The sequence below is a fragment of the Tursiops truncatus genome, chromosome 3, assembly GCF_011762595.2.
Source record: "Tursiops truncatus isolate mTurTru1 chromosome 3, mTurTru1.mat.Y, whole genome shotgun sequence".
Classification (NCBI taxonomy): domain Eukaryota; kingdom Metazoa; phylum Chordata; class Mammalia; order Artiodactyla; family Delphinidae; genus Tursiops; species Tursiops truncatus.
The window spans coordinates 35,627,420-35,653,499 of NC_047036.1; the positions used below are offsets into that span (position 1 = coordinate 35,627,420).

The window sequence follows — 26,080 nt, forward strand, 5'->3', positions numbered from 1 at the left end:
GCACAATATATGACTATAATAGCAGGGCAGGAACAAAGAGGTATTTTGGCCCCCATAGTTGAGTGTGCAACATCTCCCTTTGGTTTATCTAAAGCTCTGACGTTCAGACAGAATCCTGATGCGTAAGAACACCAGCACATTCATATTAGAATTAGTCTACCCCTTTGCCTGGCAGAAACTGATCTGCATAGCGGTCTGACAGCTTTCCTTCATTCTTTATTCCTTTCATAGGTATTACTCTTCAATAAACATTTGCATGCCTTACTCCGTCCCTGCATCCTCTAGAACCTGACCAGAGAGAGTGTTTAAATAAATTCTACTCATTATTTTATTTGATATTCAAGTGTTGTTATCTTTGGTCAACGACAGCCCTGTAATCTCACTCTTTTTCTTTGCTGGCATATGATCTCATAGTCTTTTACAGTTTCCTTGTTTTCTGGTGCAATGAATTGTCCCAGGTGCAGCTTTTACTTTCCTTGCCCCAGACCTGCAATCAGTCTTTTCTCCAAGGAAACTAGGTTCCTTTCATTGGTAACTGGTATGTGAAAACCACAATTTTTAAATTGATGTGCTCAATACTATTTTGTTGACAATTGCACCTAGTACTTTCAAGTAGATAAATCTAGAAAGCACAATTTTTTAGGAAAAAAATCAGGAATTTATTCTTACCTTCAAGTTTAAAGTTAGAGATTGCTTTGAGCATAGAAGAACTCCAGGGTAAGAAAATATAGAAATTATTAAAGAAGCTTCCAGGTAAGAATCATGCTTCAGTATAAGCTTCCTTTTATGAATTATGTAGAAAAATTAAACAATGGGACAACAGTTGCTAAAAGTATGTCATTGTTGTATGCCCTGGAAATAATGACACAGCACACTCTCCAAAATGGGATGACAAACATAGTATATAGAAAGAAGTATTTCTATACCATGAAGGACACATGGGTAAAACTGATTGATGACAACTAGGAAAAGAAATTTTCAAAGTCTAAAATTCACAAGTTATTACATCTATATACATATAACCTCGGTAAGTTAAATGATAAGGCAGGAAACCCAAAGGAAAATGTTCAGAAGATATGAATAGGCAATTCACAAAAGAATAGTATAATACAAGGACTTTCCTGGTGGTCCAGTAGGTAAGACTCCACTCCCAGTGCTGGGGGCCCAGGTTCGATCCCTGGTCAGGGAACTAGATCCCACATGCACGCCTGCAACTAAGAGTCCGCATGCTGCAACTAAGAAGTCCACATGCTGCAATGAAGATCCTGCGTGCCGCAACTGAGACCTGGCGCAGCCAAAATAAATAAATAAATATTTTAAAAAAATAATAATATAATACAAATTGGCTAAAGAGTGTGTGAAGAGAGGCTCAAAATCATTATAGATAAATAAATGTTAGCTTTTTCTGCTGCACAGCACTTGTGGCCTCTTTCAATTTTGAAGACAGCATAGGACACTCTTGACAATAGTACTCCAACCCATTTAGTCAGTGACTCAGAAGGCTCTGAATGCTGAATGGGGCCCAGAGGAAGAGAGGGATCATGTCCAAAGGAGGACAAGGCAGCAGAAATAGCCAACTTGCCACTTAGGCCTTATGACTCAATATATCCAATACTGGGCACCAAGTGACTATGCATAGGTTTATTAGATCCACTAAGCCATAAAGTTGAGCTTCCACCACTTTAAATTCTCCCTGGCAGTTTATAGCTTATATTAGTTCCCTGTACCTGCTGTAACAAATTACTACTAACTGGGTCACTTAAAACAACAGAAATTTATTCTGTCTTAGTTCTGGAGGCTAAAAGTCTGAAATCAAGGTGTCAGCAGTAATTACCCCCTCTGAAAGCTCTAGGGGAGAAATCTTTCTTTGTCTCCTGCAGCTTCTGGTGGCTGTCAGCATCCCTTGACTTGTGGCTGCACTACTCCAATTTCTGCCACCATGGTCCATTGCTTCACCTCTGTGTCAAAACCTCTCACTGCCTCACTCCTAAAAAGGCACTAGTCATTGGGCTTGAGACCCACCTGGAGAGTCCAGGACAATCTCCTCATCTCAAGCTCCTTACTTTAATTATATTTGCAAAGACTTTTCCCAAATAAGGTTAATTTCATAGGTTCTGGGGATTAAGACAAGGACGTAGCTTTTGGGAGGCGACCATTCAACCCCCTACAAACACTATGTCATATCTTTATGTATACAATTTCTTCTGTGTATTTTCTTTAAAAGGAACATCAAATAAACACATCTGTCTATTCCTATAATATTCAGAATCCAGGCAGGTGACAGAAACCACACCAGTTATTTGAGCAGAAATTAAAATATAGAATTGGAAACTAGGTAGAAAGCTATCAATTATGTAACTGAAAGAGTAAAAAGAGAAATCTAAGATATCACAGAGATAGCAACTGCAAGGGCAGCTGGGGAAACAGAAGCAAGAGACTGGATTATTAAACTTTGAAGTGTAAAGAACAGGTGTTGCTGAGCTGAACCCAGACTGGAGAGGCAGGGGCAGCACTGAGCTGCCGCTATTTCTCTGAGCTCACAGGGGCTGTGCGGCTCGGGCCCAGATCTTTGAGGAGAGGGTGAGCTGATGTGGTGTTTCCAGGGGGACAACATGAAGCTATATGTTAGGAAAAACAGCAGATTGGGTTCAGCTGTTGCTTTGAAAAGGCTCACTACACCTCTAGAGAGAAAAATGCTGCTTTGTGGGAACCAACAGGAAATCCTCAGGAAGCAGCCAGGAAGAAGCAAGTGCTTTCTCTCTCCTCCAGCCTAGCCGTCTCCCTCCAGCTTCTTACGAACAGGGAACCTACTCTGGAGCTAGGTGACAAAGCGGAAATGTGACTTGCTGAGCCCCAGCTCAGCATTACAATACAAGAGCACAGAAAAATGGGTTCGGGGTCCAGAGAAAAATACTTTAATAACTCACATATTTCCATACATCAATTTCATTAATTCCCTGAAGGCTACTCCATATTATCCTACAAATTGATCTTGGCAGGAAAAGGTAGATGAGGAATTGTGCAAAAAGTAGAGACGGCTTCATTTTCCAATCCATAAATTTTTAAAATATATATATTTTAATTAATTTATTTTTGGCTGCGTTGGGTCTTCATTGCTGCGCGCGGGCTTTCTGTAGTTGCAGGGAGCGGGGGCCACTCTTCGTTGCGGTGTGCGGGCTTCTCATTGCGGTGGCTTGTTGCGGAGCACGGGCTCTAGAGCGCAGGCTCAGTAGTTGTGGCACACGGGCTTAGTTGCTCCGTGGCATGTGGGATCTTCCCGGACCAGGGCTCGAACCCGTGTTCCCTGCATTGGCAGGTGGATTCTTAACCACTGCACCACCAGATAAGCCCAAATCCATAAATTTTTAAAAACACCATTTTTTTTTTTAAATCTAGAAAATTCAAACTAATCTATATGGACAGAAGCAGGTCAGTGGTAGCCTGGGGGAGGGGGCAGGGGACAGTGTGGAGGGAGTACAAAATGGCACAAGACAACTTGATTGTGGTGATAATTTCACAAATTGTACACCTTAAATTATATACTGTAAATTATACACTTTATATGTATGCATTATGGTGTCAATTACACCTCAATAAAGCTTTAAAAAAACTCATCCAACGGACTTCCCTGGTGGTGCAGTGGTTGAGAGTCCGCCTGCCAATGCGGGGGACACGGGTTCATGCCCCGGTCCGGGAAGATCCCACATGCCGCGGAGCGGCTGGGCCCGTGAGCCATGGCCGCTGAGCCTGCGCGTCTAGAGCCTGTGCTCCGCAACGGGAGAGGCCACAACAGTGAGAGGCCCACGTACCGCAAAAAAAAAAACCAAAAAACCTCATCCAGTTTTCTACCTTGTCAGGACTTCAAAAGCAGGGGGCAACACTACTGGGCATACACCCTGAGAAAACCATAATTCAAAAAGAGTCATGTACCACAATGTTCATTGCAGCTCTATTTACAATAGCCAGAACATGGAACCAACCTAACTGTCCAACAACAGATGAATGGATAAAGAAGATGTGGCACATATATACAATGAAATATTACTCACCCATAAAAAGAAACGAAATTGAGTTATTTGTATTGAGGTGGATGGACCTAGAGAGTGTCATACAGAGTGAAGTAAGTCAGAAAGAGAAAAACAAATACTGTATGCTAACACATATATATGGAATCTAAAAAAAAAAAAAGGTTCTGAGGAACCTAGGGGCAAGATGGGAATAAAGATGCAGACCTACTAGAGCATGGACTTGAGCATATGGGGAGGCGGAAGGGTAAGCTGGGACAAAGTGAGAGAGTGGCATGGACATATATACACTACCAAATGTAAAATAGATAGCTTAGTGGGAAGCAGCTGCATAGCACAAGGAGATCAGCTCGGGGCTTTGTGACCACCTAGAGGGGTGGGATAGGGAAGGGGGGAGGGAGGGAGACGCAGGAGGGAAGAGATATGGGGATATATGTATATGTATAACTGATTCACTTTGTTATAAAGCAGAAACTAATACACCATTGTAAAGCAATTATACTCCAATAAAGACATTAAAAAAAAAAAAAAAGCAGGGGGCAAGGGGCAGGGAGGGCAGTGGGTCTCCTAAAAATGGAAGGAGGCAGAAAGGGGAATAGGAGATAGTACAAGGGGAAGAAAATCAAAAAGTAGTGTTTGGCTCCCAGAAAATTTTAGAGACCTCAGATCATGGAATTTTCCCCCGAAGTCTTAAGTCAACCCTTCCCCCTTCCCACTCCCTCCACAACTCACACATACACCAACACCCTCCCTCCTGCAGAGGGGCCTTTGCAGGCACTTCACATAAAAATGACCACTCTGGAGCACCAACCCCTCAGCCTCAGTTCTTGGAAAGAGGAACTCTGACATCCTGCTCAACAGGAACACAAAGAATCTAGAAAGTCCAGGGAATCACCTTTCTACATTTGGAAGGAAATCACCAGGTCCAGGCCACACTGGAGAGAAGGAGACTATAAGAGGGACACAAAGACCAGGAGGTGGGGACAATGTGGGGGGGCATTGCAAAGGCTCCCTGCACACTGGGAGAGAAGAGCACCCATTCCAGGGGAACAATAGGCTTTAGGTCCAGGGGTTTGGGAGGGTGTGGGAGTGCCAGAAAACATTGGACATTGGTTACATGCAGAGGGACTGTAAGACTTTTTAAAATTTTATTTTAACATATGGAGAGTCAGGGCATGTCTCACAGACGGTGGTGTTTATATTCTATGAGATACTGAGGCTTCCATATTGTGCAGAGTTGTTTTAAGTCTCAATGTTGTGTTCCGTTGGTCCGTCGGTCTATCCCTTATAAGGCATTTGTTTCACTGACTCTTCTGTGACAGTGGACTCGAGTGCATCTGTGAGAGGCAGAGACAAATGATGAGGATAATAAGGGAGAACTGGGGCTCATTTTAAACACATCTGCATTTATGCCACACCCCTCAAAGGCCACAACGGTCTTGGTTTTAGGCTTGGAAAAGATGACGATGGTGCAGAGGCTCCGAGTTATCAGAGCAAGGGAATCTAGGGAGAAAAATAAGTTGGAAGAAAGAAGAAAAGTGAGAGGGAAGGAAACTTTGGGTCAAAAATCCTGTAGAATTGAGAGGGAAACCAAACTGCGATGCAGACGTAAAGTTTTGTCTGCTAGAGTCGCCCCCTCCGAAACCAACGGTCACCAAAATTCATTTGCAAAAGCTAAGCAAAACAAAACAAAAAAAACTGAAACAAAAAAGCCCAGACAGTTTAGATCTGGGTCCCTGCCAGAAGATCCACTCTGTCCACTTTCTATGTCGTGTTCGTTTTGCACCCCTGCAAGCAGGGCAATAGCGCTGACTGGGTAAGGGCTCCTGTCCTGCACCTCAGTTGAGGGACTCCATCTCAGCCCACCCTCCCAGTGCTGGGCCTGACGATTCCTGCTGACTGACTCAATTATTTGGGGAGGTTTGAGGGGAGGAGATGAACTGTGGGTGGTTTCAATAGTCCAGCCAGTTTCAACCTTTGTTAACCTCCAGGCTGGAAGTTTGGGGCCCCCTCAGGCTGGAAGAAAAGCAGTGGGGCCTTTGCCACCCACTCACCATAGGGGGCAGCAGCACGCCTGGCTCTACCGTGACGCTGTGGTTTAGGGGCAAACCTGGAACCTGCAGTGGCCTAAATCTGCACACTTGGTCTGAGACGATGGATCAACGTTACCGTTTTAAATTCAGCCACCAGGGAGCGTTAAAACGGTAACCACCAACGTTACCGTTTTAAATTCTCCTTCAAAAAACATTTTGGTTCCCCCCCCCGTTTTTTTGATATGTAATTGACATATCATATTGTGTATGTTTAAGGTGTACAGTGTGTTGATTTAATACACATATATTGTGAAAGAATGACTACTGTAGCATTAGTTAACACCTTCATCACCTCACATAATTATCATTTCTTTTTCTGATGAACGTATTTATCTACTCTCTTCGCAACTTTAAAGTATACAATGCAGTATTGTTGACCATAGTTTCCATGCTGTACATTAGATCCCCCAGAACTTATTCATCTTCTAACTGGAGTTTGTGCCCTTTGAGATCTCTCCATTTCCCCTGCATCCCAGCCCTGGCAACTATCATTCTACTCTCTGTTTCTACAAGTTCAGCTTTTTTAGACCCCACCTGTAAGTGAGACTATGGTATTTGCCTTTCTCTGTCTGACTTATTTCAGTTAGCATAATGCCCTCAAGGTCCATCCATGTTGTTGCAAATGGCAGGATTTCTTTCTTTATCATGGCTGAGTAGTATTCCATTTAGTATATATACCACATCTTCTTTAGCCATTCGTCTGTCGACTGACACTTAGGTTGTTTCCATGTCTTGGCTATTGTGAATAATACTGCAGTGAACATAGGAATGCAGATAACTCATCAAGATCTTGATTTCATTTTCTTTGGATATATACCCAGAAATGGGATGGATGGATCATATGATCATTCCATTTTTAATTTTTTGAGGAACCTCCATACTATTTTCCATAATGCCTGCACCGATTTACATTCCCATCAACAGTGTACATCCACATTCTCACCAACACTTGTTACTTCTTGTCTTTTTGGTGATAGCCATTCTAACAAGCATGAAGTTTTATCCCATTTTGGTTTTGGTTTACATTTCCCTCAACGATTAGTGATGTTGGTATCTTTTTTTGTACCTGTTGGCCATTTGTATGTCTTCTTTAGAAAAGAATGTCTATTCAGTTCCTCTGACCATTTGTTAGTTTTTCTGGTTGTTTTTTTTTTTGCTATTGTGTTATGAATTCTTCTTTCTTTTTTTTTTTTTTTTTTTTTTTTTTTTTGCGGTACGCAGGCCTCTCACTGCTGTAGCCTCTCCCTTTGCGGAGCACAGGCTCCGGACGCGCAGGCTCAGCGGCCATGGCTCACAGGCCCAGCTGCTCCGAGGCATGTGGGATCTTCCCAGACCGGGGCACGAACCCGTGTCCCCTGCATCGGCAGGCGGACTCTCAACCACTGCGCCACCAGGGAAGCCCTGTGTTATGAATTCTTTATGTATTTGGATATTAGCCATTTATAAGCTGTATGATTTACAAATATCTTCTCACATTCTATAGGTTACCTTTCCATTTTGTTGTTTCCTTTGTTATACAGAAGCGTTTTATTTAATATAACCCCACATATTAATTTTTGCTTTTGTTGCTTGGGCTTTTGTGTCGTATCCAAAAAATCTTTGGCAAGACCAACATTAAGGAGATTTCCCCTATGTTTCCTCTAGAAATTTTAAGGTTTTAGGTTTTATGTTTAAGTCTTTAATCCATGTCAAGTTAATTTTTGAGAGTGGTGTAAGATAAGGATCCAATTTCACTTTTCTTAGAGTGGTTATCTAGTTTTCCCAACACCATTTATTGAAGAGTATTTTTGGCTCCCTTGTCACATATTTGTTGACTGTACATGCCTGAGTTTATTTCTGCACTCTCAATTCTGCCTGAGTTTATTTCTGCACTCTCAATTCTGTTCGACTGGTCTACTTTTATGCCAGTACCATGCTGTTCTGATTGCTATATCTTTTGTAGTATAGTTTGAAATCCGGAGGTGTGATACCTCCAGCTTTGTTCTTCTTTCTCAGGATTGCTTTGATATTTGGGTCTTTTATGATTCCATACAAATTTTAGGATTATTTTTCTATTTCTGTGAAAAATGTCAATGAATTTTGTTAGGGGTTGCACTGAATCTATAGAAGGCTTTAGATAGTGTGGACATTTTAACTCTATTAATTCTTCTGATGCCTGAACATGGGCTATTTTACATTTATTTGTGTCTTTTTCAATTTATTTCATCAGTATCTTATAATTTTCAGTGTACAGATCTTTCACAGCCTTAGTTAAATTTATTCCTAAATATTTTATTGTTTTTGATGTTACAGTTAATGCGTTTGTTTCCTTTATTTCTTTTTTTTCCTTCTTTCTTTTTCTTTTTCAGATAACCTGTTGTTAATATATAGAAACACAATTGATTTCTGTATGTTGATTTTTAATCCTGTGACTTTGCTGAATTTGTAGGTTAGTTCTATCAATTTTTTGGTGGAGTCTTTGGGATTATATAAAATCATACCATCTGCAAAGACAATATTACTTCTAGCGTTCCTGGTGGATGTTTTTTGCTGTTGTTGTTTTGGTTTGTTTTGCCTGATTGTTGTGGCTATAGGACTTCCAGCACTATGTTTATAGGAGTGGTGAAAGTTGGCACCTTGTCTTGTTCCTAATCTTACAGGAAAAGCTTTCTACCTTTCACCATTAAGTATGGTATTAGCATGGCTTGTCATATATGACCTTTATTATGTTGAAGTATGCTCCTTCTATACCAAACTTGTTGAAAGTTTTTATCACAAAAATATTTTGTATTTTGTCAAATTTTTATGAATCTATTAAATTATCTAATAATTTTTATCATTTCTTCTTTTAATGTGGTGTGTCATTTTTTTATTTGTGTATGTTGAACCATCCTTGTATCCCAGGGTTAAAACCTATGTGATCATAGTGTAGGATCCTTTTAATGTGCTGTTGAATTCAGTTTGCTAGAATTTTGTTGAGAATTTTTGCATTTGCATTCATCAGAAATATTGGCCTATAGTTTTCTTTTCTTACAGTGTCTGTATCTGGCTTGGGTATCAGGGTAAAACTGACCTCATGAAATGAGTTCGAGAGTGTTTCCTTCTCTTCAATTTTTTTGGAAGAGTTATGAAGGATTTGTGTTAATTATTCTTTAAGTATTTGGTAGAACTCACCAGTAAAACCATCTGGTCCTATGCTTTTCTTTTGGGGCAGGTTTTTGATTACTGATTTAATCTTCTTACTAATTATTGATCTGTTCAGATTTTCTATTTTTTCATGATTCATTCTTGGTAGGTTGTATGTTTCTAGGAATTTTCTATTTCTTCTAGGATATCCAGTTTTTTGGTGTTCATAGTAATTTCTTATGATCATTTGTATTTCTGTGGTATCAGTTGTAATGTCTCCTCTTCCATTTCTGATGTTTCTTATTTTATTCTTCTGTCACTTTTTTCTTAGTCTGATTAAAAATCTGTCAATTTTGTTTATCTCTTCAAAAAAACAGCTCCTATTTCCCTTGATCTTTTCTATTGTTTTTTGTGGTCTCTCTTTCATTCTTTCTGCTCTGTTCTTTATTTCCTTTCTTTGCTAACTTTGGGCTTAGTTTCTTCTTTTTTTTCTAGTTCCTTAAGCTTTAAAGTTAGATTGCTCATTTGAGATTTTTTTTCCTTAATATAGGCATTTATCACTATAAACTTTCCTCTTAGAACTACTTTTGCTGTATCCCATATATTTTGGTATATTGTGTTTCCATTTTGGTTTGTTTCAAGATATTTTTTATTTCTCCTTTTATTTCTTCTTTGACACTTTTTTTTTTCGCGTTACGCGGGCCTCTCACCGCTGTGGACTCTCCTGTTGCAGAGTACAGGCTCCAGATGCTCAGGCCCAGCGGCCATGGCTCACGGGTCCAGCGGCTCCGCGGCATGTGGGATCCTCCCGGACCGGGGCACGAACCTGCTTCCCCTGCATCGGCAGGCAGACTCCCAACCACTGCGTCACCAGGGAAGCCAACACATTTTTTGTTCAGGAGTGTGTTGCTTAGTTTCCACATATTTTTAATTGGTCATTTGTCATCCTGTTACTGATATCTAGTTTTATACCACTGTGGTCAAGAGATACTTGGTATGATGTCAGTCTTCTTCAATTTGTTAACACTTGTGCTGTGACCTATGATGTGGTCTGTCCTGGAGAATGTCCCAGATAGAAGGATGTGTTGGATGGAGTGTTCTGTATATGTCTGTTAGCTTCATTCAGTATAAAGTATAGTTCAAGTCTACTGTTTCTTTGCTGATTTTCTCTCTGGAGGATCTCTCCATTGTTGAAAGTGAAGTATTGAAGACTTCTACTATTACTGAACTGTTGTCCATTTCTCCTTTCAGATCTGTTAGTATTTGAATAACATGTTTAGGTGGGTATATGCTGATTATTATATCTTTTTCATTAATTGACTTCTTTATGATTACATAACGGCCCTCTTTGTCTCTCGTTATCATTTATGGCTTAACGTCTATTTTGTTTGATACAAGTATAGCTAGCCTTGCTCTCTTTTGGTTTCCATTTGTTTCAAATATCTTTTTCCATCCTTCACTTTGAGCTTATGTGTGTTATTTTATCTGAAGTGAGTCTCTTGTAGGCAGCATATAGTTGGTTCTTGTTTTTTTAATCTATCCAGCCACTCTATGCCTTTTTTTTTTTTTTTTTTTTTTTTTTTGCGGTACGCGGGCCTCTCACTGTTGTGGCCTCTCCCGTTGTGGAGCACAGCCTCCGGACGCGTAAGCTCAGCGGCCATGGCTCACGGGCCCAGCTGCTCCGAGGCATGTGGGATCCTCCCGGACCAGGGCACGAACCCGTGTCCCCTGCATTGGCAGGCGGACTCTCAACCACTGCACCACCAGGGACACCCCCACTCTATGCGTTTTGATTGGAGAATTTAATCTGTTTCCAAATAGAGAATTATTAATAGGTAAGAACTTGCTAATGCAATCTTATTAATTGTTTTATGGCTGTTTTATAGTTCCCTTGTTCCTTTCTTCCTCTCTTGCTGCCTTGCTTTGTGAATTGGTGATTTTCTGTAGTGGTATGCATTGATTCACTTCTCTTTATCTTTTGAGCATCTACTGTAGGTTTTTGCTTTGTGATTAACAGACGGCTTACATAAAACATTTTATAGATAGAACAGTATTTTATGCTGATAATCACATAACTGATTGCATACAAAAACTACCCTTTTACTACATCTTTTTGATGTCACAATTTACCTCTTTTTATACTATGTATTCATACAAATTATTGTAGCTATAGTTATTTTTAACACTCTTATCCTTTAACATTTATACTAGAGTTAAGTGGTTAACACACCACCATATTACAGTGTTAGAGTATTTGACTATATACTTACCTTTCCCAGTGTGTTGTATGCTTTCATGTTTTCATGTTACTCCTTGACTTTCCATGTTCCTTGAAGTTTTGCATCATTGTCTTCTCATCTGAAATAGCACTTACCTCCTTCAGGCTTTACTAACTGCCTTTGGGAGAGAAATGTCTTCTGTCAGTCCTTCTAGGGATTCTCAGACTGGCTATAGGTACACCTCCTCCACTCTTCTTGCTCTGTCTTGTGGCAGAATTCTTAGCTTGTATGCCTTCTCTGGATTCTGCAATGAACCTGGCCTAGGGATGACTGCCTCTCTTTTGTTTTCCCAAAGGTGGCGCTCAGTCTCAAGTTTGGGCACACGCTGGCTTGCAGAGTTGGGCAGGTTTTATGCACATGCTTACTAGCCATCTACCAAAGCTCACTCCTGCTACCACAGTGGGAGAGGGCCTCTTTGTCAGCATCTTGCAGAGCTGGGGAAGCAGTGTATCTTATTTTAATATAAGGAAGATCATAGACCAAGAAAACCTCTCTTGGCCTTACTGTGCTGCTTTGGGGGAGGGGTGATGCAAGTAAAGTCAAGCTGTTTTCTTACACCCTTTGATGCATCTAATGTGTGTGTGTGTGTGTGTGTGTGTGTGTGTGTGTGTATTTTTCCCTCCAGTGATGTGCTAGAACTTCTCTGGAAACCTGGACTTCCACAAAAGGGTCTTGTCATCCACTGGTGATTTTCTAAAACGGTGCTTTCCAGGGGCTCCTGGGCCACAACCAAGGGAAGCTGGAGATAGATCACGGACCACCGTAGTGTCCATAGGCAGGATCAAGGTCTAAATGCATATTACCTGGTGCACAGGTGGGCAAGACTTCTCCTGGGTCCCTTGGCATATGGTACGTGATCCCACAGCTCCCACAAAGGCACCTCTGTCCATGAACAGATGGCAAATTAATGTTGTTGACGGGGAAGACAAAAACAAGGGACATCGTATTCCACCACGATGCTGATGCCACTTTTCTGAAAACTCCTTTTGTACCACTCTTCCTAAAAATATCTGCTGGGAGAAGTGAAAGGAAAGAATAGAAGGCAAACCTTTGTAAAGTTGAGCAGAAGAAAAATCAAGAGCTAGGGATGACTTGTGCACGTATGGCCACTGCTGACCCTTTTAGCCAAAGGTGCTCTAAAGGAAGGGATGAAGATTATATTAAAATAAGACACAATCCAGGAAGAGCAGGAAATGGAATTCTAATACATTTATTCCTTTTCATTTTATTTTTTACATTATAAAGATTAATTTTAAATTATTTATTAAGCATCTACTATATGTAAGACACTGTTCTGGGCACTTCAGATACATAAGGAAACAAAAAAAATGTATCTGTCTTCATGGAGCTTACATTTAAGAATAGCACATGCTTGGTGTAAAACATTTAGAAAATACTGAACTTTGTAAGGAAGAAAAGAAAAACAGACTATTACTCCACCAACAAAAGATAGTGAGTTTTTAGAGAATGTACTTGAGGACACGGGGAGGGGGAAGGGTAAGCTGGGACAAAGTGAGAGAGTGGCATGGACATATACACACTACCAAATGTAAAATAGATAGCTAGTGGGAAGCAGCTGCATAGCACAGGGAGATCAGCTCGCTGCTTTGTGACCACCTAGAGGGGTGGGATAGGGAGGGTGGGAGGCAGGGAGATGCAAGAGGGAAGAGATATGGGGATATATGTATATGTAGAGATGATTCACTTTGTTGTAAAGCAGAAACTAACACACCATTGTAAAGCAATTATACTCCAATAAAGATGTTAAAAAAAAATTCCAGATAGTTAGGAGACTAGAAAATGGAATTATCTAGCACAATTATCCTCCACAGAAGATGAGTTGATAAGTTTCTGGAAAAACACATTGTTTAGTGATATGCACATAATCAGCAAAATAATTAAAATTAAAAAAATTTTAAATTTAAATGTTTCAGTCTGGGAATGGGATAAGAGTGTGGAAAAATTAAAACTGAAAGGACATTTTTAAAAATTCATTTATTTTTATTTAAAAAAAAGTGAGTTTTAACTTTTTTTTTTTTGCAATACACAGGCCTCTCACTGTTGCGGCCTCTCCCGTTGCGGAGCACAGGCTCCGCGGCCATGGCTCACGGGGCATTGGCAGGTGGACTCTCAACCACTGCGCCACCAGGGAAGCCCCTATTTTTTGTTTTTTTAATGAACCTCCATACTGTTCTCCATAGGGGCTCTGCCAATTTACATTCCCACCAACAGTGTAGGAGGGTTCCTTTTTCTCCACACCCTCTCCAGCATTTATTTGTAGATTTTTTGATGATGGCCATTCTGACCAGTGTGAGGTGAGTGATGTTGAGCATCTTTTCATGTGTTTGTTGGCAAACTGTATGTCTTCTTTGGAGAAATGTTTATTTAGATCTTCTGCCCATGTGTTTTTTTAGAAATTTATTTATTTAATTTATTTACTTTTGGCTGCATTGGGTCTTCGTTGCTGCACACAGGCTTTCTCTAGTTGTGGTGAGTGGGGGCTACTCTTTGTTGCGGTGTGCGTGCTTCTCATTGTGGTGGCTTCTCTTGCTGTGGACCACAGGCTCTAGGCACGTGGGCTTCAGTAGTTGTGGCACGAGGGCTCAGTAGTTGTGGCTTGTGGGCTCTAGAGGGCAAGCTCAGTAGTTGTAGCATACAGGCTTAGTTGTTCCTCGGCATGTGGGATCTCCCCAGACCAGGGATCGAATCCATGTCCCCTGCAGTGGCAGGCGGATTCTTAACAACTGTGCCATCAGGGAGGTCCCAAGGTCTTCTGCCCATTTTTTTTTTTTTTTTTTTTTTTTTTTTGCGGTACGCGGGCCTTTCACTGTTGTGGCCTCTCGTGTTGCAGAGCACAGGCTCCGGCCACGCAGGCTCAGCGGCCATGGCTCACGGGCCTAGCCGCTCCGTGGCATCTTCCCGGACCGGGGCACAAACCCATGTCCCCTGCATTGGCAGGCGGACTCTCAACCACTGTGCCACCAGGGAAGCTCTTTTCTGCCCATTTTTTGATTGGGCTGTTCGTTTTTTTGATATTGAGCTGTAATATACTGTTTGTATATTTGGGGGATTAATCCCTTGTTGGTTGCTTCATTTGCAAATATTTTCTCCCATTCTGAGGGTTGTCTTTTCGTCTTATGGTTTCCTTTGCTGTACAAAAGCTTTGAAGTTTAATTAGGTCCCATTTGTTTATTTTTGTTTTTATTTGCTTTAGGAGGTGGATCAAAAAACATCTTGATGTGATTTATGTCAAAGTCTGTTCTGCCTATGTTTTCCTCTAAGAGTTTCATAGTATCCAGCCTTACATTTAGGTCTTTAATCCATTGTGAGTTTATTTTTGTATATGGTGTTAGGGAGTATTCTAATTTCATTTGTTTACATGTAGCTGTCCAGTTTTCCCAGCATCACTTATTGAAGAGACTGTATTTTCTCCATTGTATATTCTTGCCTCCTTTGTCACCCACAGGTGTGTGGGTTTATATCTGGACTTTTTATCCTGTTCCATTGATCTATATTTCTGTTTTTGTGCCGGTACCATATTATTTTGATTACTATAGCTTTGTAGTATTGTCTGAAGTCAGGGAGCCTGATGCCTCCAGCTCCGTTTTTCTTTCTCAAGATTGCTTTGGCTATTCGTGGTCTTTTGTGTTTCCATACAAATTGCTCAGCCATAAAAAAGAATAAAATAATGCCATTTGCAGCAACATGGATGGGCCTAAAGATTGTCATACTGAGTGAAGTAAGTCAGACAGAGAAAGACAAATATCATATGATATTGCTTATATGTGGAATCTAAAAAAAGGGTACAAATGAACTTATCTACAAAACAGAAATAGAGTTACAGACGTAGAAAACAAACTTATGGCTACCAGGGGGTGTGGGGGAGGGACAAATTGGGAGATTGGAATTGACATATACACACTACTATATATAAAATAGATAACTAATAAGGACCTACTGTATAGCACAAAGAACTCTACTCAATACTCTGTAATGGCCTATATGGGAAAAGAATCTAAAGAAGAGTGGATATATGTATATGTATAATTGATTCACTTTGCTGTACACCTGAAACTAATCAAGTATACTCCAGTAAAAATTTAAATAAAAACCATTATAAGACCCAGAAAAATAAAATAAAATAAATTAAGAATAAATAAAAACAAATTTCAACAAACATTTGTTGAATGTCTGCTATGAACCAGCAACTGTGCTAGGCTCCTGGTACAAAGATGAATAAGACCAGGGCCAATGCAAGAGTTGGAGCCAGAGGAGGCAGGAGGCCCATTTGAATTAAGACGTCATATACTTGAAAGGCCTCAGAAACAGAGCTACAGTGACAGGAATGCAAGGTGGTAATTTTACAACTTTAACTTTTTGTCCCTGTTTGGCACTATTAAGTATCTTCTTTTTAAAAATCCTGTCATTTTTTTTGGAAAAGCATAACTATATTATATTATACTTTAATTTGTGAAAAAGCAGAAATTTATTAAATCAGAATTTTTATTTTTAAACAGGCTACAATTTTTGGAAAATTGTTTCAGGATTTCTCGGTGTTTTAATATGTGAGGAACTTCCAAAAATGAGAGAGACCCCTGAGAGACCACAAACAAGACATAGTCTCAACCCTCAAGAAACTTGCAATCTAAGGGGAGAGAGACACACATTAACAGGCCATTTCAGTTTTGTGTGAACCTGAAGCTTTCTTAAGCCCTATGCGAGAATCTTTCAAGACAAACCAGTATCAACAACAATAACAACGGTTTGGCCAGAAACAGATACTAAATTGAAGTACTTAGTGGTGAGGGGGGAAATGCTAAATTATTTCACTCCATTTATTCTTCAATTTTCAACTAATTCCATGTCCCATTCTGCTATTCCTATCATTTCATTTCAATAAAGGTTCAAAATGTATTGAACAAGTTACTTTGCCTCTTTTCATCTAGTTAATGTCATCTTATGAAGTGAGATTATGAGCTATATCTATCTCAAGGGAAGACAAGTTATTTGGTTGGAAGTCTATCCAAATTAAGAGTCTGCACTAAGACCATCCCAGGTCTCCTCCCCACTACAGGTTATAAACAGACTGTTCATACAGCACAATCCTCAATGTCTTCCTTTATACCCACTATAATGTTATTTTTCTTTTTTGACTGACATCAACTGCAGGACTCTGTTTGCCTGATCCTCAGAGGAAAAAACAAAACAAAACAGGAGTTTAAAAGATTCAGAAGAAACCAGTGAACATATAAGAAGGTGCTACCTTCGTCAATAAAAATAATGTTCTGGGCTCTAAAGCTTACACAAAAGGGAGTACCTCCTGGTGGTGAGAGAGGGATCCTCACACTAAACCCATGTGCCCTCACTCTATCTCAGTGGTTTTCCTTAGCCCTGAAAAACTCTTATTTATCACTATCACCTCAGGCTAGCCAGGGCATGGCACTACTTCCCCTTTAACTCTGTCTGGCCCAAGTAAGTACAAAATATTGATTACCAGCATAGACAATTATGGAATATTATAACATTCCAGAAACAGACAATGAGAAAAAATCCAAACAATATTGACAAAGAAGAGGCTTTGATGTGGGTTAAGAACCTATACCCTAGGATTAAAGGAGAACAAGAAGTAGATTGTTCCTCAAAGGGCAAGAATTTAATCTTCGAATCACCTCTATTTCTGACATTGGATAAGGTTATCCCAGTTACCAATGTCCCTAGCTGCCTGCCAAAAGCAAAAATAAATATTCTGTGGAGGCACGCCATGAATCACAACTAGACAGCCTGTGCAGTGCAACTACTGAGCCCGTGCACTCTGGAGCTCGCATGCCACAATTAGAGAGCCCGCGCGCCACCCAAGAGCCCACGTGTCGCAACAAAAGATCCCTTGTGCTGTAACTAAGACCTGACAGCCAAATAAATAAATAGATTTTTAAAAAAATCCTTTATGGAGGAAGATAAAGTCATCCTAGGCCTCAAATTATTTATAAAAATTTTCACAAATAATGTCCAGAATTCAATAAAAAAATTAAGAAGTAAGGAGACAAAACAACATGATAAAAAAATCGAGAAGCAACAAAGAAACACAGAGTCTCCAGATAATGAGACATAGACTGTAAAATAACCACGGTTAATGTGCACAAGAAAATTAAAGACAAGATTGAGAAACTCAGAGAATTTGAAATGATAACAAAAAGGTAAAAATAACTAAAATATATAGCAGTCAAATTAAGAACTCAATAAAGTAACAGATTAGACACACCTGAGGAGAGAATCGGTGAGCTTCAAGATCAGAAGAAAATGTCCATGTGAAAGCAAGGAGAAAAGGCAAGAGATGGCAAAGACATAGAGAATGCAAGTAGAAAGTCTAATACACAGGTATTTGGAATCTCAAAAGCAGATAGCAAATGGAACAGAAGGAATATGAAAAATATTATGCCACATCCCTCTGACATTCTGGTTTCTGATGAGAAACCTACAGTCATTTGAATTGTATTTCCCCTATAGGTAAGTTTTAATTTTATTTATTTATTTATTTTTTCTGGCTGCTTTCAAGAATTTGTCTTGGGCTTCCCTGGTGGCGCAGTGGTTGAGAGTCCGCCTGCCGATGCAGGGGACACGGGTTCGTGTCCTGGTCCGGGAAGATCCCACATGCCGCGGAGCGGCTAGGCCCGTGAGCCACGGCCGCTGAGCCTGCGAGTCCGGAGCCTGTGCTCTGCAACGGGAGAGGCCACAACAGTGAGAGGCCCGCATACTGCAAAAAAAAAAAAAAAAAAAGAATTTGTCTTTAGGCTTCATAAGTTTAATTATGATGTGTCTTGATTTTGATTTCTTGTGACTTATCCTGTTTGGAGTTTGCTCATCATCTTGAATCCATAGGTTTAATCTCTTATCAAACTTGGGAAGTTTTCAGCCATTATTACTTCAAATACTTTTTCAGCCTCACTCTTTCTCCTTTCCTTTTGGGTCTTTGATGACATGAATGTTAAATCTTTTGTTATAGTCTCATAGATTCCTGAGGCTCTGTTCTCTTTCTCTCTCTCTCTCTCTTTTTTTTTAAGTCTATTTTTCTCTCTGTTCTTCAAATTGAGTTTTTTTTTTCAGAATAATACTTTATTTAACCATCTGAAAATATGTTCTTTTGGTTTTAAGTCTTGCAAAATGAGTGGTAACTCAAAGATCTGTTCACTATTCTCTGAGTATGTGTGGTTATATGCCTGTGGGTGGACAAATGTCTATGTCTACAGATGCTTTTGCTTTTTATAGTCATTTTAGCCCCACTTCATTAGTATATAAAGTCTTATTAGTCTAACAATGCTAAAACCTGAGTTAAATATTCCAAGTCTAACAGTCTCTTCTCCCAATACTGCCTCCCTCCCTCCCCTAAGTCTGCTCCTCAGCTTCCATTAATGCTAGGTCTTTTGATTCTTCCATCTTCCAGTTCTCTGATTCTTCCCTCTGTACCCTTCATTCTTCTGCTGAACCCATCCACAGAGCTTTTTATTTCAGTTACTGAATTTTTAGTTCTCAAATTTCCATTCAGTCCTTCTTTATATCTTCTATCACTTTGCTGAGGCTTTGTATTCTTTTTCATTTGTTTCAAGCATGTTCATAATTGCTCCTTGAAGCATTTTTATCATGGATAATAACTGTCTACTCATTCTCACGTCTCTGCCATCTTTTTGGCATCTATTGATTGAAAATAGTTTGAGATCTTTTGGTTCTTGCTTGGTAGGATAGGTGATTTTTTTTCCCCCTTAGGATGAATGACTTTTTAAGTTGAAACTTGGATATTTCACATGTTATGAGACTCTGGATTTTATTTAAACCTTCTGTTTTGACTGGTTTTTATGACACTGCTCCTGCAGAGGAAAGAAGCATCTTATTACTGCCTGATGGAGGAAGAACTCCAGGTTCCCCACTTGGCCTCCATTGACACCCAAGGAAGAGGTTGACCCTTGTCATTACTGGGCAGGAGCGGATGTTGTGGCTTCCCACATGGTCTTCACTGACACTGCAGTGGAATTGGCCTCTTACTGCTGAATAATGGTGAGAGTCCTGATGCTCCACTAGGCCTCCTGTAACATCACCCCAGGAGGAGAGAGAGGGGAACCTTGTTACTGCTGGGTCTGGATTAAAATCTGGGTTCCTACTTGGCCTTCTGTGACACCATCCCAGGAGAGGAGGGGAATTGGGATGCGTCACTACAACCTGGAGAAGGCAAACGTTTAGGCTCCTCACTCAGCTTTGCTGCCATGGGTAGCGGTGGGACCACATTCTTCTCTGTGGTGTTTGGCCTCAGTAGAGCAGTTTCTGTCTAAAAGTTTTATGTCTTGTGAGGCTTCCCCTTTCTTGGTTCTTTGACTAGAGAGAGCAGGCTATTGTAGGGTTGTTGTTTTTTTTTCGTGTGTTCATTGGCACCTCTGACTTGCTGGCTTCTTTGCCTACGAATCTGGGATACATAAGCCAAAAGAAAACTCAAGGAAGTTACCACTGTGTTGTTCCTCGGGTTCTGAGGTCCCTAGTCAGTCTTCTTTCTTCTAATCTTTCAGAGTCTTCTTATGTTTGTTTTTTACATAAAGTGTCAGGTTTTTAGTTGTGCTTAGTGAGTGAAATAGTGAAAAGTACATCTACTCTATCTTCCTGGCAGTAGAGGTCTTGCATTCATTTTGTTTCTAAAAACATCGTATGAGAATATTATTTATCTTGATTTCTGAGTTTTGACCCCCTCTTAAATTTGGCAACTCAGGCAAGTGTCTCCCTCACCTTACCCTAGTTCCAGTCCTATTTAGAAGTCATCTTAGAAGCCAAAAAAAAAAAAAAAAAGATCCAAAATAAGGCAAGAAATGAGGGAGAAATAACACAGAACAGTAAGACAAACAGAAAACAAATGTTAACAAAATAGATTTAATCTCAAATATATTAGAATTACAATAAAATTAATGGGGGGGGCACATGAACATTGAGAAGTTAAGGAAAACAGGAATATCCAGAGAGACCAAGGAGAGTTCAGTGAGTTTCATGCTTGCAATAAAAATTTAACAATAAAAGCACAGTGCATGGATCCTAAAGGACCCTTTGACAATATCAGCATTCATGAGTTTCTCCAACTTCCAGGAGAATAGTAACCACTTCCACACCTGGGTGTTATTACATTTCATATTGTTGTTATGCCAAGATGGGACCAGAGCTGAACTTGAACACTCAAGATTTAGCAGCCACTTCAGGCAACAATGCTGAAAAGAAACTTCTAGGTCTGGTGTGTCATCCCCTGCTTAACTTGCTGTCTTCTGTGATTTTTGCTATCCGGCTGCTGTCCTGCCTTCCTCAGCTCCACAGTAATGATTGAGTACTCTCCTAATTTGGAGTTTCCAAGCCAACATTAAAGTTTGACTAGTATAAGAATAAAGGTCACCATCTACAAGTTGGGAAGCAACTAAGTAACTGTCCTCAAGCACATACTGACATCCTGGTTCCAGCATGTTGCCAGAAGGAAGAAAAGGAGGAAATAATCCTAATAATTTGATCAGTTTCTTATTTGTGGCATATGTAAAATATGTGCCGCTCTGAAAAATCTGGGCTTGTTATGATCCTTTTATCAGCTTGCTGTATCTGTGGGCTCACTGGGGACATCCTGGATTTTTAGTTCCTTTGGGCAACCACAAGAAGATTTTTTTCTTTTTCTTTCCTTTTTTTTTTTTTTTTTTTTTGCCATGCCACACAGCTTGTGGGATCTTAGTTCCCCGATCAGGGATTGAACCCAGGGCCCAGCAGTGAAAGCACTGAGTCCTAACCACTGGACCACCAGGGAATTCCCAAAGATTTCGTTTTTTGACCCATAAATAACTTTTTAAAAATTTTAGCAGATAGCAAACAGAATATAAACCTTATACTGGGGCATAACAATGAAGACCATGTAATGAAAGCTTACTACGTACCAGGTACTAATGTAGGTGCTCCCCATGTATTATCTCATTTGCTTCCCCTAACAACACTATTTTAAAGATGATGAAATGGAAGGTAAATGAAATTAAACCATTTGCCCAAAGTCACCCCACTATTAAGTTGAACTAAGACTTCAGCCCAGGCTATCTTTCAAACCAAACTCTTAACCACAAGGCTATCTCCTTCTCAATGTTGCCTTAAAACATATACAGGATGGGGCTTCCCTGGTGGCGCAGTGGTTGAGAGTCCGCCTGCCGATGCAGGGGACACGGGTTCCTGCCCCGGTCCGGGAGGATCCCACATGCCGTCGAGCGGCTGGGCCCGTGAGCCATGGCCACTGAGCCTGCACATCCGGAGCCTGTGCTCCGCAACGGGAGAGGCCACAACAGTGAGAGGCCCGCGTACCGCAAAAAAAACAAAAACAAAACAACAACAACAACAAAAAAAACATATACAGGAATATGGTAGCCAGAAGTACCCTTTGTTTGTCAACTCTCCTCAAGTTTGAAGAATCCATTTTAACTCCAGAGAACATCTATAAACCTGGTTATTATTAACTGACACAAAATCTGCACCACAGAGAACTGTGTTTTAACACTAACTTCATTCTTATGTCCTCATCCTTATTATTCTTCTAGGTACCCGATTACTAAATGCTTCTGGAGGAAATCACGATGTCTGACAGACTGCTATCACAGAAATTCGAGGTCACCAACTTCTACCAGATCCTGTTGATGCTACTGTGATATTATTATGTTCAAGATCCATTTGAACCCTTTCCATTCTGTGGTAGGCAGCTTCTAAGATTTCTCCCAAAGATCATGCCAAAGATCATGCTAGGACAAGCATACTGCACTTTTTAAAAATTTATTTATTTTTATTTATTTATTTTTGGCTGCGTTGGGTCTTTGTGGCAGTGTGCAGGCTTCTCACTGTGGTGACTTCTCTTGTTGCGGAGCACAGGCTCTAGGTGTGCAGGCTTCAGTAGCTGTGGCATGCGGGCTCAGTAGTTGTGGCTCATGGGCTCTAGAGTGCAGGCTCAGTAGTTGTGACTCACGGGCTTAGTTGCTCCGTGGCATGTGGGATCTTCCCAGACCAGGGCTCGAACCCATGTCCCCTGCATTGGCAGGCGGATTCTTAACCACTGTGCCACCAGGGAAGCCCTGCACTTTGTTTTACTGCACTTCGCAGATACTGTGTTTTTTAAATAACTTGAGGGTTTGTGGCAACCCTGTGTTGTCAGATGATGGTTAGTATTTTTAAAGCAATAAAGTTATTTTAAAATTAAGGTATGTACATTGTTTTCTTAGACATAATGCTATTGCGCACTTAGTAGACTACAGTATAGTGTAAACATAACTTTTGTTTGCATTGGGAAAGCAAAAAATTCATATGACTCACTTTACTGTGATATTCACTTAATTGTGGTAGTCTAGAACTGAATCTGCAATATCTCCGAGGTGTGCCTGTAGTTCCACCACTGTATGATTACTTTCCTTTGACTGTGGGCTGCACCTGGTGACTTGCTTCTAACAAACAGGATACAGAAAAGTGATGGAATGTCACTTCTGAGATTAGGTTACAAAAAGACTTTGGCTTCAGGCTTCCCTGGTGGCACAGTGGTTAAGAATCCACTTGCCAATGCAGGGGACGTGGGTTCGAGCCGTGGTCCGGGAAGATCCCACATGCCACAGAGCAACTAAGCCTGTGCACCACAACTACTGAGCCTGCACTCTAGAGCCCGCAAGCCACAACTACTGAGCCCACGTGCCACAACTACTGAAGCCTGCGTGCCTAGAGCCCGTGCTCCGCAACCAGAAAAGCCACTGCAATGAGAAGCCCGCACAGCACCATGAAGAGTAGCCCCTGCTCGGCGCTACTAGAGAAAGCCCGCCTGCAGCAATGAAGACCTAATGCAGCCAAAAATAAATAAATAAATATTTTTTTTAATCTATTAAAAAAAAAAGACTTTGGCTTCTGTCTTGCTTGTTCTCTCTTGCTCTGATGGAATCTAGCTGTCAGTCCCTATTGTGAGACCCAAATGGAGGGAGGTGGTATAAAGAAAATTGAAGTCCTCTGTCTAATAGCCCAGGGGAAACTGACCTCTGTCAACAACCACTTAAGAGAACTTGGAAGCAGATTCTGCCCTAGCCAAGAGTTGAGATGAGCCCCAGCAAACATCTTGATTAGAAACTTGTGAGAGACCCTGAAAATCCAGCTAAGTGATATCCTCAGACCCACAGAAATTGTGAAATAACAATATTGTTTTAAGCCACTACATTTTGGGGCAATTTGTTACACAGCCTTAAATAACTAATACATCTCCCAATCTCAAACTTTTCCTCCCCAACACACACACACACACACACACACACACACACACACACACCTTTCTTCTCCTAATCTTGGCTTTTAGCAGATGACCTGGCCACCTATTTCATAGAGAAAATAGAGGTTTTCAGTTAGACGGGAATTTTCTCAACCTCCTGGAAGCAAATCTACACTCCTAAGAACACCAAATCTATTAATCCTTCCAGTGTTAACAGATGTTCTTCTTCTTATCTAAAGCTGATTCATTCACCTATCCTCTCAACTTCATCTTCTTCAGTCTCTTCCTCTCTTGCACAATTATCCCCTTTTCCTCCTGTATTTTTATCATCTTCCACTGCTGGATTCTTCTCTATCAGCATTTAAGTTGTTTAAGTCTCTCCCATACCAAAACACAAAAACTAAAACTGGCTTGACCTATCACCCTCTACAAGTACTCCTTTCTTTCCTCCCTTATTTTTTAATGAGAGTTCTGTCATTGTCAACTCAACTTATTTTCCTAATTATTCCTTAACCTACTTATTTATTCCTAGACTCCCCCACCCCCCATGGAACATTCCTAATCCTTATTTAACTTGAGCACTTTGGAGCATTTCGCACTGCTGATCATACCCTGTCTTTTGAAACATTGACCTCCTTGAAGTCATACTCCTCTGGTTTTCCTCCTTTCTCCAGCTGCCATACTGTCCTTTCAGGTTCTTTTTTTCCTACTAAACCCATAAACGTTGATACTTCTCAGGGATAAAGTTCTACACCTTCTTCCATTCTGACCCTGTAAGGCCAAGAGAGTCCAAATTCAAATGCTTTCAGAAAAAGGCAAGTAAAAATGAATGATATGTACTGGGTGTAAGACACTAAAAAGTGATGGGGGCTATGGTGAACTAGATAGTTCAAATCCCATTTAGAGATGGCAATCTCTATTTGGCTTAATCCAATTGTTATTTTATAGGCAAGTAGCCGTCTAGACTGGAATTTCTAAAATGCCTATTTCTAGGTGCAATTTCTTAGTCTTAAAAACACTCTGTGAATAATAATGATAATATTAAACCACCAGCAGTCCAATTTAACCTACAAGCTGCTAGTCTCTCATCCCTGCAGATTCTCCTAAAACAATCTCATCTATTTCCATGGCTTCAATATCCACTTTATGCTAAATTTTTCCAAATCTCTAAGGTTGACTCTCTCCTCCATGCTCTATAGGGATCCATATATAGTTGCCTTTTTTTTTTTTTTTTTTGACTGCACCACACGGCTTGTAGGATCTTAGTTCCCTGGACCAGGGACTGAACCCCTGCAGCGGAAGCACAGAGTCCTAACCACTGGACCACCAGGCAATTCCCTCTATCACTTTTCTAATCCCATTCGCCACCATGGTTTCATCTAGATTACTAACAGCCTCCCAACTGGTCTCTACTTCTATTTTGTCCCATTTAATCTATTATCCGTAGAATTCTCTTTAAAAAGTAAAATTTACTATGTCATTATCCTGTTCAACCTCCAAGACTTTCCTTTGTGATAAAAAAATCTAACATCTTTAACACTGTTTCCAAGGCCCCTGTGGGTCTGCCCAGCAACATTCCTTCAGTTCTCGGAATGCTATAATCTTGGTGTCTCTGCAGGTTCTTGGCTAAGAACACTCAGACTTCATATTGCTTCTTATAGGTCACTAGTTTTCCTTGACCTCCAGATTGTCCTGTTCTTCACATCTTATAACACTCAGCAGTCAGCACCGAGTCAATTCACTGTTCAGAATGTCTATTTACTCCATCATACTAAGATTGGGAAGGCAGAAACCACATAGGCCTTGTTCACCATCGGAATTCCCAGTCCCTTAAACAGCGCCTAGCGCAACGCTGGCTCTCAATAAATGTCGGTTGAAATAATGATTACATTTACTCTTGCAGACAGCTATTTAAATCCTTCCCTAATCCCTAATCCTGGGATTCCGGGAAGATGGCGGAAGAGTAAGACGCGGAGATCACCTTCCTCCCCACAGATAGACCAGAAATACATCTACACGTGGAACAACTCCTACAGAACACCTACTGAACGCTGGCAGAAAACCTCAGACCTCCCAAAAGGCAAGAACCCCCCCCCCCCCCCCCACGTACCTGGGTAGGGCAAAAGAAAAAAGAATAAACAGAGACAAAAGGATAGGGACGGGACCTGCACCAGTGGGAGGGAGCTGTGAAGGAGGAAAAGTTTCCACACACTAGGAAGCCCCTTCGCGGGCGGAGACTGCGGGTGGCGGAGGGGGGAGATTCGAAGCTGCAGAGGAGAGCACAGCAACAGGGTGCGGAGGGCAAAG

General features: G+C 40.7%; 1 long non-coding RNA gene across 1 annotated transcript in view; it reads right to left on the minus strand.

Annotated features, from left to right (window-relative positions):
• Positions 1-5,165: 5,165 nt before the first annotated feature.
• The window catches only part of LOC141278273 (uncharacterized), a 28,479-nt gene continuing 7,564 nt past the window's right edge, over positions 5,166-26,080 (minus strand). The window contains exons 2-3 of the long non-coding RNA XR_012330665.1: positions 12,306-12,512; positions 5,166-5,362 (exon numbers count right to left, since the gene is read on the minus strand). This is a non-coding gene — a long non-coding RNA (uncharacterized lncRNA). The remainder of the gene's footprint in view (positions 5,363-12,305; positions 12,513-26,080) is intronic.